The sequence below is a fragment of the Muntiacus reevesi genome, chromosome 4, assembly GCF_963930625.1.
Source record: "Muntiacus reevesi chromosome 4, mMunRee1.1, whole genome shotgun sequence".
NCBI lineage: Eukaryota > Metazoa > Chordata > Mammalia > Artiodactyla > Cervidae > Muntiacus > Muntiacus reevesi.
In genome coordinates this window covers 86361614-86378413 of record NC_089252.1, presented here as the reverse complement: position 1 = coordinate 86378413, position 16800 = coordinate 86361614, and positions in this window count along the sequence as shown.

Below are 16800 nucleotides of genomic sequence, written 5' to 3'. Positions count from 1 at the left end.
TGGTTTTCTTTCTGTAACTTCCCTATTTACGTACAAAAGCAAGCAAGGTCAGTGGAGTTCAAACTTGTCTGTGTCTCCTCCTTAGACACAGCATCATAAGGTGCTTCACTCCTACCAAGGTCCTGAGGACGTTCTTGTCTCTTCTCTGGATTCCTAACTCACAGCACTTTTTCATATAGCTTAGTATTTCATCAAGCTTTCCTTTACTCCACTCTGAAATGGCAGATTCTTTTTTTTTAAAGGAGTCATGTTGACTTAATTTTGTATATATTTTTGAAGCATATAATACATGCCCAACTTGACAACAGAAAAAGAAACCCACCTGCAACTAAGAAGAATGGATAGAACCTATGTCTCAGAAATAAAGAGGAAGGGCCCATTTCTGTGTTGGACACTTCAACCCAGCAGGTTCACACTGAGTTTATTCTTACAAAATATCAGTGGCAGAGACCAGGAGCATAACTAACCAATAAGATTAAAACAAAAACAAAAACAGAAAGAAAGAGGTGTTGTTTTGGTGGTAACTGACAAAAAAAGGCCATCTTTCCCAAAGGAAGGATTGGATTCTGCAAAAAACACATAAAACAATGTAAAAAATAAGATGGAAATTCAAGATCTTTTGTACTAGACTGCAGCTTTCAGGATGCAAGCCTGACTATGAAAGCGTCAAGAAGAGGCCAGGGTTACTGAGGAGTCTGGCTGCTGGTGACAGTCCTGAGTAGTGTGAGTTTGCAGGCCTGACCATGGCAGTCTGCAAAGGCTTCAGCCGGCAGGTCCAGAGCAGAGCTGTGCATGAGCACCAGATGCAGGTATGCAGTCTCTGAGAGGGGCTGCAGTCGAGGACGCAGGCCCTGGTCAGGGGCTCTTCACACATTCCCATTTCCAGCTCCAGAGTCCTCATCCCCCAGACTCTCTATCTCAGTTCTCAGGTGGACAACTCCTTCAGGTACCTCCGCCGAGGCCCCCTGTGAAGGAGGAGTCCGCTCCTAGTGACTCCACACCCAGCCATTTTCCTATTCTGAGGTCTTCCCTTTCCCATTGCCCTCGACTTCGGGGTCCACAAAGCTGCCAGAGCCCTCAGTTTGCAGCTCCACCAGCCCTTTCCCCGGCCTCGCGTGGGGGTACAGTTCCATGGGAAGAAAGGGGACAGGGCAGAGGGCTCCTGCTCTGCTTTTAAACTCCTACTGTTACCGTCACATCAAGTGGTGACGAGGCTTAAAGGTTTTCAATTTTGTCTGTGGTTTTTAACAGGACACATGGCCTTGCCAACTCCTTTAAGGAAATAATAAGCAAGCCCTTCTCTATGTGGCACGATCAAGAGGCTGTTCCTCCTCCAGGCCTGTGGGACTAGGGCTTGGAGCCAGAAGCTCAAGCCTTTATTTCAGCCTTGGCCACCTGCACAGCCACAACGGAGGGCCAGGCCCCAGAGCAATGGCACTAGCAAGACGCATGGAAGGAGGGAGGGGTGATTTCCTACGGAGAGTACGGCTCTGGACAGACAACAGAGCCAACATGCTAGGCTGAGTGCAGCAGCGACCATAGTAAGCACTGGAATCGGGCCTTTTGTTGCAAGCAGCGATGGGATCTGTGCAAAGTGGAGAATAGAGTCCTTCGTTCCCCTTCAGAAGGCAATGCGTACACAGAGGCATGAGGACAATCCACCTCGGCACAACACAGTGGAGCTGAGCATATTCATAACTGAGAAGAAAATCGCATCAAGGAACGAAGGCACTTGACATAAGCACCCAAACATTCTCACACCCATTGTGTCACTAGATCCATGATTAATACCTTGAGATGAGCATATTTATCCAGTCCTTGGTCAATGTTTGCTTTTATGAACTATTAAAAGCTTGGATCTCTAGGCTTGAACTTTCTATTTCTAAACTATAATTTCTATGCACAAACTAAAGAGAAGATGCAATGTAATTAGAATATACCTTTCAGGAAGAGAAATGAATACGTAATAGGAGCATGTCAAAAAGTTTGAGCATGAGCAAGGATAACCACCAAATACTCTGTTTCACTGCTGCATGTGGTGATCTTTGAATCAGGGACCCCTTATTGGATAGAGATGATTGAACTCTTAATGAATTCAAAAGTGACCTGAAAAAACTACATCTATCTTTTTCCTTTGAAAAGGATTTGGAATCTAATCTTTACCCTTAAGTATAATCTTTTTCAAGTAAGCACATTTTGAGGACAGTATAATGACCCGGAGGTGGTGAGTTGTTTTTTTTTTTTTTAATATATGTCCTTCCCAGGTAGAATAATTACCTGATTTCTAAAGTGCCTTTAAGTATGATAGGACCATTTTAGCTACTTTTAAAAAGTCAATATGAATGTAATCTTAGATCCTATTATTATTACACCTTCAAAAAAACATTCTCATCATCTTAAATTGAACACTTCTACAGTCTACAGTAGATCTCCATCATTCAGAGATTTAAACTTCATGACTTTGACAACTGGCAGTGACTATGAATGTATGCTAAGTCGTTTCAGTTGTGTCTGACTGTGATCCCATGGATACTGGCCCATCAGGCTCCTCTGTACATGGGGTTTCCCAGGCAAGAATACTGGAATGCATTGCCATGCCCTTCTCCAGGGGATCTTCCTGACTCAGGGATCAAACCAGCGTCTCCTGAGTCTCCTGCTTTGGCAGGCGGGGTTCTCTACCATCGCCACCTGGGAACCTATAAATGTCTATCATATAGTAATTTGTCATTTCTGCAGCCTTTCATTGAAAGGAGTAAATCCTTCCCTTCCCTTCCTTACCCACACAACTCCCTTCAACCTACCCATGAACTCAGCAATCAGATGGTAATATCTAGCCTGGGAGGGCACCTCCCAACCTTTTCAATCCATCACCACTCTTGCTTTAAAACGCAAAAGAATATATCCTTTGTCCAAGATCAATCAGAGCCCACCTTATCCAGAGAAGAAGGAAAATGGAAGACATACTAAGGCTTCTTTTTGATTTAAGAAAAGAGTTGACAAGTTTGTTTATGCCTGCTGCAGTAATGGTGGATTTGTTTTTTTTCCCATCATGGAACAACCTGAAGTTTCTGTGAATTCCTGAGGCTCTCAAGTCTCCCAAACTTGTCCAATTGTGTCAAAGATCAAAAGGAATCTAACAGGGAAATTCCTGCATTAATATGAATGCACCTAATCTCAGAGTGCTCTCTTTACTTTTAGAGAAATGGAGTGTTGACAAGCAGATGAGGATTTAGATTTGGGACATAGCCATCTCAACGATTCAATGAGACGAAAATGTCAACAATAATTTCAAAGCTGTCTCATACATAACCATACGACATAATAATGAACGCATGAGAATTTGTCATCACCATATGTTTTTAGATAATCATTGGGTTTAAAGATGTTCTTAAGCAGCACTAATACAGATATCCAGGGGAATGTTTTAGTCAAATCATGGACAGATTTTCCTCCCGTCCCTGTGGGCTAAGTTCTTCATGTGTAAATTATGCCAGTTTAAATTTAATCACTTTTCTCCATTTGGTCCTTAAAGAAACAATTGGTGTACCTCATAAAAAGCTCCTTAAATGTGAAACAAATGGTTTAAAAATTTCTATCACCTCTTTTCATTCTCCTTTAGTCAAATCATTAAGCACCAGGTACTATGCTCAGACGGTAAAGCGTCTGCCTACAATGGGGGAGACCCGGGTTCGATCGCTGGGTCGGGAAGATCCCCTGGAGAAGGATATGGCAACCCACTCCAGTATTCTTGCCTGGAAAATCCCATGGACTGAATCCTGGTAGGCTACAGTCCATGGGGTCGCAAAGAGTCGGCCACGACTGAGCGACTTCACTTCACTTCGCTATGCTAGGTACCAGGGCTACAGATGAACAATATATGATATTATATATAATAAATAATTCTTGTCCTCATGATGTATGTCATGAGGCTCAGATGTGAACTGGGGAATAGCAAGGAAAGAAGAGAAGGATGAGAAGGCCTTGGCTTGGAAAAGCTACTATGCGCAGCAGGAAAAAACTTACTGTGTGGACATGGTGAAAGTTGCTCAGTCGTGTCTGATTCTTTGCGACCCTATGGACTATACAGTCCATGGAATTCTCCAGGCCAGAATATTGGAATGGGTAGTGGTTCTCTTCTCCAGGGGATCTTCCCAACCCAGGGATCAAACTCAGGTCTCCCGCATTGCAGGTGGATTCTTTACCAGCTGAGCCACCAGGGAAGCCCTAAATGGTGGACCTGACATGGTAGGAGAGGGGCAAAGAGGTACAGCATTTGTGACCTCATTGAACATTTAAAGAACAACAGAAAAGATCTGAAGACTTACAAATTAAATGTCATAAAGCAGATTCCATTTTTATAAAGATCTCTTGGTCACAGTGTGAAGACCGTCTTGGATAGGACTAACAAGGAAACAAACAATCCTTGTAGATATTTCATGCCAGACATAGGATGACTTGAACAAAAATGATGGTAGTGAACATGGAAAAACATGGACAGATTTGATATACATTCAGGAGGTAAAATAATCAAGATAAGTTGGTGGTGAAGTGAATACAAGGGATTGGGGTACAGGGCATTATAAGGATTGAATTAGTGGGGTCATTTCCTCCATATTCAGAGTCAGGGGAGACTGTACTAGAGAAGAACAGAATCTGTCCATGTTGGATCTGTTTCTTTTCTTTTAACCTTTGCTCTTTGTTGCTTTTGATACAGTCATCACTGAAAAAGCATGCTGTCTATAGCTGTAAACATACAAAATGGTTTGCCTTGGGGAACCCTTCCCTTTGGCCTGAATATTAAACTAAAATGCCTTTGTTCAGCACAAGGGAGACATTCCGATCCTGCCCACCTGTTAAAGTCGGAGAAAAGAAGAAATTGACACATCTCCTCCCTGATGTTGGCCAAGCCAAGAGACATTTTGCAAGATTTATGGCCTTTTTACTTTACTTGCTCACTTCCTCTCCCACTCTGTTCTGTAAGAGAACTGGCATCCAGGCCCCAATAAGACAGTACTCTAGCACGCTAGCCTCTCATCATCTCAGACACCCAGATTTCCAAATAAAGTTTCCATTTCCTACCACAACACCTCATCTCCCAATTGTTGGCCTGTCGTGTGGTGAACAGGGCAACTGGATTTGGAAACAAGATCAAGGGTTAATTTTCAGCTTTTCTCAATGCCTATCAGCATTCATAAGGAGTGATCATAGGGATGCAGCTCTCTCTATTAAAGTCTAGAGTTCAGAAAAATTAAACTTAATCATGTTGGTCATTAACGTTTGCTGGAGCAGTATAGCGTAGAGGAGAGTTTAGGCTTTGGATTCAAAGGCCTGGGAAGCAGAACCAAAGAGATAGTGAATCACCAGAGAAAGACTCTGAGCTAGCCTAGGAACTACTTTTATTGTTTTCATGGTTTTCCGTTCCAATCCACAAGTGCTCACATAATAGTAAACTTCACCTTATGGTTGACTTGGTCTGTATCTTGAAAGCAAAGAAATAAACATAATGGATTTTCATTTGGCTCTGCTCAGATGACTAACTGACTGGAGGCTGGATAAGGAGGCTAAACTCAAAGGGATCAATAATCAAAACACACAGTAGCTCCGTCTTGCTCTGGAGACTTCTTTATACATTTTGCCTTTTCACTCTAATTGCTTGGCACTCTAGTTAATGATTTCTGTGGGATTAAACTCTATGACAAATAGTACTGATTCTAGCAACAATCAGCTCTGTAACCATTCCTGCCCCAGGCTGCTCAGATGTCATCAGCAGAGCCAGTGAGTCCTATCTATGAAATCTACCTTTCATTTCAGTATGAAGCAGTAAGCAAAATTCTCAGAATATTAATTCAGCACCAAAAGTACCCACTTTATACAAAGAAAATATGAAACCTTTTTCATGTTTTATATATACCTTGCTTTTCCCTGTGCCAGCCTGGGAGGTATTCTTTCCCTCTGCTGAAGGAAAGTATAGCTTCATAACAAAGTCACATTTGGAAGAGAGTATCTTAATATAAATTGCTAAATTGGCTATGATTAGTCATAATGTTTCTCTAACATGATCATATTCCTTCTCTTTTAATCCCTGATTGGACAAATTCACTCTGGCTTCTGCCTTGTCACTTATAAGACCTACTCTTGATTGAGAAATTACTGTATACTTGGTTAATTTGGGTAAATTCTTTAAAGTGCAATTTAACCACTTTAAGAGGCAAGATATATCTATATTTTAAGATATATATCTATATGTATGTTTATGACCAGGCTGCACTTATCTATCTATATATTTACCTATGTCTATAAATAGATATATTTTACTTTTATATTATAAACATATATACTTTGTTTGTTAATTACAGTCAAACAAGTTGAAGGTTAGTTTATGCTCAAGCAAAAGACCCAAGGGCCATCCAGATGATAAGCAGCATTTCTAAGACTTGAACTCTGGACTGTGTGATTTCCAACCAGAGCTCTTGGCCACCAAAAGGTGGTATTTTTAGAACCATTCTTATCTGTAAGATTTCATAATATTTGTGACATCACATGTCTCAATGAAATAAAAGATTTGCATTAAATACCGGTATATGAAACACCACCTTCAAAAAAGCTTCTGTGCATCATCTTTGGTGTTTAGAGACAAATGTAACTGAGTAGCCAAAGACAGAATCAGTTTCTCAGACTAAACGCAACTACTGAGAATTATAGCCACTTGTTCAGCAGCAGCATCTCCTTGCCGTGAAATGTCCTTAAAAATGATCGGCTCTCCTAGATATTCAGTTCACTTTCCAGCTGTAAATTATTTAGAAAAGGTATCATCTATGCAGTTCTAATAAATCCTATGGACTGTTTCTCATGATATCATATTTATATGAGAATGTGAAAAATCTCCATCATCTTCTTCTTTTGAACCAAAATAAAATACAGCAAAGCTGCTGAAAACTTACAGTAAAGCCCTGGAATTATGTTTCCAAAAATAGACAGGAAATATTCAAATAGAGATTTTTTTTTTTATATGTGAGTGAAACTGATTAAGAGCCTAACATATCTGTGAGCCAATGGAGGTGTCAAACTGATGGTATAAAAGGTTTCGAGTAGGTGTCTACTTATTTTAAGGTAAAGACCATACCACTCACCGCATGCATATTGTTTTAATGCACATGTCTTCCTTAATGAGTTCTGAGTAATAAAAAGAAAATTATTCTAGGAATTTCATGTGGAATTACGTAATGCAGTGAACAGTCTTTGCAAACGGTTTCTTTTCTACCCAGGAGATGCACTGTGAAATTCACTAAAACCCTGGGTATTAACGGCTCCTGTATCTGGACTGAACAGCCTCAGCTACGAATGAAAATTTCATAGAAATATAGCCAAGTTTAAAACGCTCTTCTCAGAAGAAGCTGGGAGAGGAAGAATGTAATATTTTTACTTATATTTATTCCTTACTTTAGGAGGACGAGTTAAGAATGGTTTGACTTTTTCTATGTTTTGTAAAACACCAGAATATGCCTAAGGGGCATCACTCATCTTACCTGACACATAGTGATTTCTACTTCTTCTTGGGAGTCCTCACCCTTCTTTACTCAATCATAATCCTTACATCCTAAAGCAAGCATGTTGAAATGTCTTACAAGTCCTTCCTTACAGCATTCAGGAGAATACTGTCCAATTAATTTCTAAGGAGGTTCATCTTCAAAAGGATGAGGATGTCCCTTCTAGGGACATGGAAAACAAGGTGTTTATTACTTACGTAATCTTTAGATCTCAGAGTGTCTGACAAAGTGAAAAGTGTTATGAGGTTAAACCATCTCTCTGACAAATCAGCTAGAAAATCTCAAATATTAGGTCCTGTTAAGTCAACCCTGTAATTTTATCTTGTAGCTCTTTCTAATAAGAAATTGTGTACATCATGGAAAAGGAAATTAATTTTCAAAAATCTGGGGTTCTTTGAGAGTGGTGTATACGTGTATTTATAGAAATGAACTCTGCATATTACATTGTATTAGCTTTTTAAAATTCTTTCTTATACTAACATTCTCAAAGACAAAGGAGACTTCAATACTTGGGCAATATCTGGGAGACTTCAGCAAGTAGATGATGATATATTCTAGAATTCAAGAAACAAAGGCTCTTTTGTTTTCAGTAGTAACTGATAGCCTCACTTTTCTCAGGACTCAATTGAGCATGGTATTCCCTCCTCAAAGAGTTCAGGCCTAAAATCATTAGGTGGAGGTGAGCAAGGTAAGTGTCCAGGCGGGATTCTGGGGATGGGAGGTACAAGGGGAACCAGAGATCAGAGATGAAGAGGGGTATGAGCAAGTATGGAATGGGGTGGAGGAGGTAGCCTGGCAGATAGCCTGGAGGTAGTTCAGAGTCCTAGCAGGGTACAGAGGGCTATCAATTGTGGGGTGTTAGAGCCCCAGAGAGGTTCAGAGGACATGCATGTGGAAGACGGTCTGCCACAGGGGTACCTGAGGCCGAGCAGACTAAAGCTGTCATCTACACAGGAAAGCAACTCTACTCAGAGTGTCAGGACTTTATCTAGGTGATGAAGGCATCCCTGCAAGAGGAGAATATAGTTAGGGGGTGTCTGGGGGTACAGTTCTCAGTATGAGGAACTGGGATGTGGACAGGGAAAGGAGAGGTGGTGAGGGTTTTAGCAGGTGATGGTGGCAATTCTATCTTGGTTACACATAAGCAGAGTGAGCAAATAAGTAAATACTGGGTTGGTCAAAAAGTGTGCTTGGATTTTTCTATAACATGGAAGAGTTCAAACAAACTTTTTGGTCAACCCAACACTTCAAAGGATGTAGGGGCTGGGATTCTCATTGTCAGAAAATGCAGAAACCAAAATGCCACAGAGACTAAGCAGGTGCCCCCTGAATCCCTTTTATGAGAGGGCCATGGGGAAGCACTCGGAAAGTTCTAACACCTGATTACTCAAGTCAGTGAAACTACATTGCTAGCCAATAGATGAGTCTCCGATGAATCCTTAGATGTTCCTGGGACTTAGTACATAATTATACATCATAGACTTAAAGGTACAGATTAAAGGCCCAATTCACCCACCTAAAAACTGAAGAGCCTTTAACCTGATAAATGTGGGGACAGATGATCCTTCTCTGAAAGAGGTAGCAGAGTAACTTACTCGGTCTCATGGGACCAGCCCTGCAAAAGGAGGAACGGGTAAAACTGCCAAGAATCAACAGATTAATATGCTACACTATGAGACAAGCGCGACAGGTGTTTTCTCAATTCTCACAGCAACTCATTGTGGGTATTGGGAATACAGGTATAGTAAGACTATTTTTCAGATGAATAGTGCAAAGGTTCAAATTTAAATACATTGCCAGGGACTTTTGGTGGGCCAGTGGCTAAGACTCTGTGCTCCCAATGTAAGGGGTTGGGAGTAGATTCCTGATCGGGGAACTAGACCCATGCCACAACTAAGAGTTCCTCATGCAACAACTAAAGATCTCGCATGCTGCAACAAAGATCGGAGAACTCATCCCAAGTGCCACAACTAAAACACAAACAAAAGAAACCACCGCTAGCTAGGGCCTTTGAGCGTACATGTATTATAGGGTAAAAGACCTTAGTATGATTTTGAGCCCATATTTTCAGTCTTTTTACTTGTTTCCTAAAAAAGAAAGATTAGTAGTTTCTCAGGTACAGTAGATTTTCTAATGATGTACCATTCCCAACCTTCAATAAGTATGTTACAATAAATACTATCTTACCAGGATATATTAGCATTGCATATTCTAAGACAAAAAACAGTGATGAAAGGTTTATGGCTCTAAGATAATCAACTGTTTTCTAAGGTAATGAGTTATTACTTTTATCCCAAATGAAAATTTATACTTTATAAGAAAGTTGAGTTTGTTTTTCTTGTTTCTACTGACTTTCACTCATGGTGCCTTATTTCCTTATGTGTTTATCGATATTTAACTGTTTGCTGCTCATTTTGTTCGTAGACTTACACGTGAAACTTCTTTCGAGTTGTGGGATGCAGGTGGGTACCTCCTGAGGGGATGTGTCATCTGGTCCTGGCATGGGTCTTAAATGCACTATTACTTGGGAAACACATATATCTAAATTTCTGGCTTGAAGTGGTTTTGCATTGACCACATAGTATGAATTTATGTCATAGACTGGTTCAAATATCAGCTTCTGGTTACAGGCAATTCCCCCATTTTCATGCAGATATATAGTTACTTTTAATTCACATTTAGATGGAGGGGATAGCCCTTTTGAGTCACAGCTATAAGAAAAGAGATCCCTATTTCCCTTTTTCATTTTGAATTAGCTTTAGATTTTTTTTCCTTCTGTACCAGCACCTTTTCCAGTCCTGTGAAAAAGTAAAACAAGACATGATACCCAGCAAACCTGATTCACATATGCCCTCAAGGTGAAAGCGGGTGGCAGTTTTCCTATTATTCTCGGGTTCTTGCCTTCACTTAATTATTGCTTTAAATTTTTGCTTTCTTGCTAGATTACATGTACATTTCTTTTCTATTTTACTTACTGTTTTCAGAAGAAAGACTGGTCCTAGATCCTCACCTGCTACATTGCTAGAAATGGATCAGAGGGTAAGTTTTTCACTAATTTCCATTCAGTTATTTAAACTTTATAGTTAAAAGTTTAATGATATGCATTGTTATTTACCTGGGGAGAAACTATTATAGATGACATGGATTACCTCATAACTTTAAATTCAAAGAAGAAATTTAAGCTATTTTAATCTTCCTCTGTTAATGGGTTTCTATTCTTTTTATAGAAGCTCAATAATTTTCTCTCAATATTCTAAGGGATAATGATTTATTGACAAGCCCACACAGAGACTTGCATTCTATGCTAGTTTCTATACTGAAAAAGCTGTATCACTTGGTAAGTGACAATCTCTCTAGACTACAACTTTAAGAAGTTAGTAATCTCAAATGGAAAGTTTTGTGTTTCCTATAGCATTTAATCATGGACAATAATAATACACAGATGTAAAGAATAAGTCACAAAGAGGCTGTTCTGGACCTAAAATCTCATTTGTAACCATAAGATCCTCAAGCATGTTGATTTTAAATCAATGCATAATTGCATGGCAGACATTTTCTACTTATAATTCTGGTGTCGCTTGGTCTCACAAGACCTAATCTAAAGTTGGTAATGCTTATTACATTAAAACTTACCAATGCCACTTGGACAAATTAAACTATGTTAGATAATTAAAATATGCAGTATTTAATATGATACTTCAAATCAGTACAGATCCTTGACAGACATGTAAGGGCTTCAATGACTCATCTTTTAGAATTCAATGAGTGAAGCTGCTTCTTTTCATCTTATGCATAATCTTGGACTTTACAAAGGAAACACACTGGAATATACCAAGAATAAGCCAACAGTTTATTTTCACTTCTATTTATTTTGCATGAAATACAGGTTTCTAACAACTACATAGTCAAATCATGTTGCTTAAGTCCTGATAAAAATAGGATGAAAATTTCCTCTTTTTAAGTTCTGATTAAAAACTAGAAGGGGTAATGCTTAGTAAATGCATGAATGTTTCCTTGTAAATTTTACATAAAACTTGGTTCAGTCAAGATGCTTCACTGATTGGTTTTATGACAAAACCCACATGTTAAGTAATCATATAAAAGTGTTTTGAGAATAATAGTATTGCCTGACAGTGTCTGGCACCTAAGAGCATGTGTATTTAGTAAAATATATGTGGAATAAATCAACCACTGAATGAATAAAATGTGCAATGGATTTACACATTTAAAATAGCTCAAATCAAATAGTCCATTATTCTTAATCCTATTAACTTATCAAATAGGTATTCTAGGTCAGAGCTTTTAGCTCTGTGGATAGACTAGAGAAGGTCTCATGCTTTTGAAAAGTATGTACAAAATTATGATTTACAGGCCTAAATGTATTGTTCCCCCCTGCTGAATGATCACGGCTCCCAAAAGATCCTTAAAGTGGCTGAGGTGAATAAAGGTCAAATATCACAATCTTAAGCAAAGATGGACTCACTGTTTGGGATCAAGCTATTTTTCTAATCAACAGGATTCTCTTTTACCAGAACAAAAAAGAAAAACAAAATACTCTGATGCAGCCAAGTCCTGGGATTTTAAAAGAACAAAATAGTATTAAGTTTAATCACTGCACTTCCTGACATAAAATCTCATGAATGTAAACTTCACAAGGGCAGGGCTTTTTTTAGTCTTGTTTACTGATTGTGTTTCCAAGCACCTAGAGAAGCGCTTAGCTTATAAAAGTTCGTCAGATTTTGTTGAATAAATGAGTCAAAATTCAAATAAAGTATTAAGTGGAGAAGGACATTGGTGATATTTCAACAACTGAGTGAACTATCACTATACATACTAATAAACTCAAAGCAGAGGGTGTATCCTCAAAAATATCAAGTTATATAAATTTGAAATATTACATACAGATATTTTATGTGCTTAGATTCTGGAAAGCCCTTAATTATCCACTTCAGAAATACCTGAAGCACGGGCTTCCCTCATGGTCCAGTCTGTAAGAATTCGCCTTTCAATTCAGGGGACGAGGGTTCCCTCCATGGCTGGGGAGCTAAGATGCCAGATGACACAGGGCAGCGAAGCCTGCGCCTCACACCTGCGGAGACCGCGCGTCTCAAGAGAAAAGCCTGCGCGGCAGCTACAGAGCGCATGCGCCCTGGAGCCGGGGCGCAACCGGGAAAAGATCCCGACTGTCAGCCACAATGCAAAGATTCCGCATGCTGCAAGGAAGGCCCGCCTCAGCGAGTGGCCAAAAAGACGAAATTTAAGAAGCTGTTGTTTAAATGACCTACCATAATTTTTGACAACCTTCCTGCTGTTGCTAAGTCGCTTCAGTCGTGTCCGACTCTGTGCGACCCCATAGACGGCAGCCACCAGGCTCCCCTGTCCCTGGGATTCTCCAGGCAAGAACACTGGAGTGGGGTGCCATTTCCTTCTCCAATGCGTGAAAGTGAAAAGTGAAAGCGAAGCCGCCCACCCGGCTCCTCCATCCATGAGATGTTCCAGGCAAGAGTATCAGAGTGGGTTACCACTGCCTTCTCCAGAAAACCTTCCTAGAGTATGTTAAAAAAAAAAAAAAAAAAAAAAAAGAAAGAAAAATAAAAAAGAAATTGGAAGAATTTGGCCAAGTGAATACCTATTTATAATATCTGTGATGTTATACCTAGGTTTGATCTAAAAGCTTAAATAATCTTCTGGTTTTGCTCTATTGAACGGTTTCCCCTATGCCAGTCAAGCTAAAAGGGTCCCAATTATTTTATTCATCCATCAAAAGCCCAGTGTGCCCTATTTGCACTATGTGTTAATGAGCCAGCTAGATAGGACAGAGCTTAGACTCATGCAGGTGAAAATTGAGAGATCCAGGTCTTTGATTTGTGTTTTCTGTTTGAAAGGATTAAACCACAAATTACTAGATAAACAAAAGAAAGCAAAAAAAGAAAAAAAAAAAGAAAGAACTAGCAGTGAGTAATAATACATTATTCATTACATCCACATTAACACGTTAACGACAAGTTAAACCTAGAAGAACATTTAGGGCTGATTCAATCCTACACTCTTTTGACAGATGGAATACAGAAGACCAAAGAGGTGACTTGGCTTATGCAGGATAAGAAATAAAGCAAGAAATCAGACGTTAGGATAGACAACCATGTTTTCTAACAGCTATCTCAGAAGATGCTTCCTCATAAAAACACACTTGTCCCTTAAAATAGCTACTCAGCAATAGTTGAATATATTAGATACATTTTATTTCCCATATAAACAGACACATAATAGCATGCTAAAAAACTCAGCATAGTCAAGAACTCAGATGTAGATGTAGTTCCTTTGTGTACTGATAGGTGATTATTTATTAGCTGGTATGCTAGTGGTTCTAATCTAAGAGCTCCCTTAATAAAAAATTAAACTGTAGATAATGGCTATCCTGGTGAAACGTTGATGGTTACATTCTGATACACCATATTGGAGGCGCATTTGGCAATATCTATTAACACTATTGCTTATCTTTTGACCCTGCCATCTCGTTTCTAAAAGATAGGCCTACAGACATGCATACACGTTGGCCAGGATATTTATAAAAATAACACTTGTAATAGGAAAGAAAAAAGGCAAATGGCTAGCTCTATTCAAATTTGTAGGATTACAGTGAAGTGACTATTTAAAAAGTATCTGAAAACTTTAGTCCCAGCATCTAAAATGGGTGTGATACATAGTTAACCTTTGAACAAGGTGAGGGTTGGGGCACCCACCCTCCACCCACTCTCCACAGAGTCGAATATTCACGTATTGTCAGCCCTGTATATCCTGGAGGTACTTCTGTGTCCTCTGTTCCTCCGAATCCACCTATTCACCAGCCACAAATTATGTAGCACTATAGAATCTACTATTGCAAAATACCTACTATTGAAAAAAAAAGTGGCTCCCGGAAGTTCAAATTCATTTATTTGAGGGTCAAATGTGGACTATCAAATTCATCTTAACTAATTCTTCAAAAGCACAGAAACTGACACCTCTCATACAGAGAACTTCCGTAAATGTTCCTGATCAACTCATTCTACCCTAAATGTACTCACTCAACCTACTAGGAGGTACCATGAGGGCTAGCATTCATGATTGGTGTCAAACACCTAGATACTTAACCTAGACTCGAAACACTTAGACACTCAAAACCTGTTTTCCTTTTGTTTGTTTCTATAAAGCAGGGTTAACAGCACTAACTTCATTAGGCAGTTCTAAGCAATTATCCTAACAACAGAGACTCTGTGAATGGCCATGATCATCATTGTCTGTATACGCACACAGGCATTATATACCGGAAGCATCATTTTTGTTATCTTGGAAGTGGTTAAAATACTGGCTCCATTTTACTGGGTTGCAATGGAGCTTAAGAGAAATGTTGACTACAGTATCCTTTACATTTCACATAATTTTAAAGTAGTATTATTAAAAATTATATTTTAACAGAAATCCTAAGAATTCTCAGTTGAGGTGTATGTCTCATATAATAATTACAGAGGTTGTGACAGAGCTATAGAAGGAGTCTAGTAACATAGAAACCTATTTAAAGTAAAAGTACACTGATATGTCATGTGCCTACTATACAGAAATTCTGAAAGTATAAAAGTATATGCAGTAAAAAAGCCAAAATTCCTTCTTTTCCTCCTCAAGTATAACCATTTATTGAGGCTGGTATATTTTTTGAAGCATGAATAACCACTGACTAACATTGGGTTCTATATTTTAAAAAGGGACAACAGTCCATGTTTTTCTTTGCAAGTTCTACTTCCTATAGACCCTCAAACTGTATGACAGACACCTTAAATCTGACAATCTATACAATATCAATAATATATATTCTTGTGATTTTGTAGCTTCAAAAAGAAACAGGTTTAATTTTACTTAAACCGAGAATCAGCAATCTTTTTTTTACCCTGTAAAGGGCCAGATGATATCTTCAACTTTGAGGGTCATATAGTATTTGCTGCAACTAGTCAACTCTGTCATTGTAGCATGAATGCAGTCAAAGGCAATATGTAAACTCATAGGAATGGATGTGTTCCAATAAAACTTTATTTACAAAAAACCTGTTGAGGATCAACTTCACCTAAGAGTTCTGTTTGCTGAGCCTTATTTTAGATCACTTTTCAGTATCCAACACTAGTTCCTAGTCCCCTAAGCCAGACAGCATTTACATGAACTTTATATCCTTGTGCAAACTCATGCAAACTGCAGATTTCACAGAGACTTTTAATTTCTAAAGGCACACAATTGTCAAATGATGAATAAAACACTGTCATGGGGCAAATAAAAGGCATCTTGAATATAACTGGCCCCTGTGGATAGAATCCCAGTAGACTGTTACTTTATAAAGAGAAAATGGCACATCATTTATTCTTCATTAAATGAAAAGAACAAAACCTACTCAGAAAATATATTAAAAGCATGTGCATATTAAGTGAAAAAAGAAATAGATGAGGTATGGCAGCAAAAAGAACTATGTCAGTGCATTTTATTGATCATTAACCTTTTGCTTTAGGAGGCATTTGAAAACAACAGAGAAGTTTGTTATTGGTTTGGCATGAAATCTCTAATGATGCATGAGAATATATGCTCAAAAATGTCAAAGGTCACTAGAATCACATATTGGCAGATAAAATGTTTTTGATACTGTGTTATATAGAAGTAAAAGGGCAACAAGCTCATTTTGATTGTAATGCTCGCTGGGGAAGTTTTGTGGTACTTCATAAAGTAAAGTTAAAATTGAATGTGGTACAATGTAACCTTGACCTTTTTCCTACACACCATCAAATAACATTTTGCTAAAATAAGCATGTCATGGATGTATTTCTTACCAAGTATTCATTAAAAATGTCAAGCATCATCCAAAATTGTTATATTAATGGTGGTTCAACCATTTACCAGTGTAGAATTTTTTGTCAAAAATTTGAAAACCAACTCACCGATAGACAGAGACATAGGTGTCTATCTTAGACAAAGTTCTCCCCTAATTTACTCATTCTGTGATTGCAAATGTCTAAAATATTTCCATGAATGGTATTTTATCTAAGCTATTAAAACAGTACAATAAATTTGATTGAACCTACTTTTCTAGAACCAAAAAAAGGGTCTAAGGAAAACAGGGATCTGCAAAGTTTCCTAAGATTGCATACTTTTTAAAGATCACCAAATAAACATTGGAATAAAAAAATAAATCCTACCATCCTCAGAACATTATACCTACAGGACCTGATCTAGATTT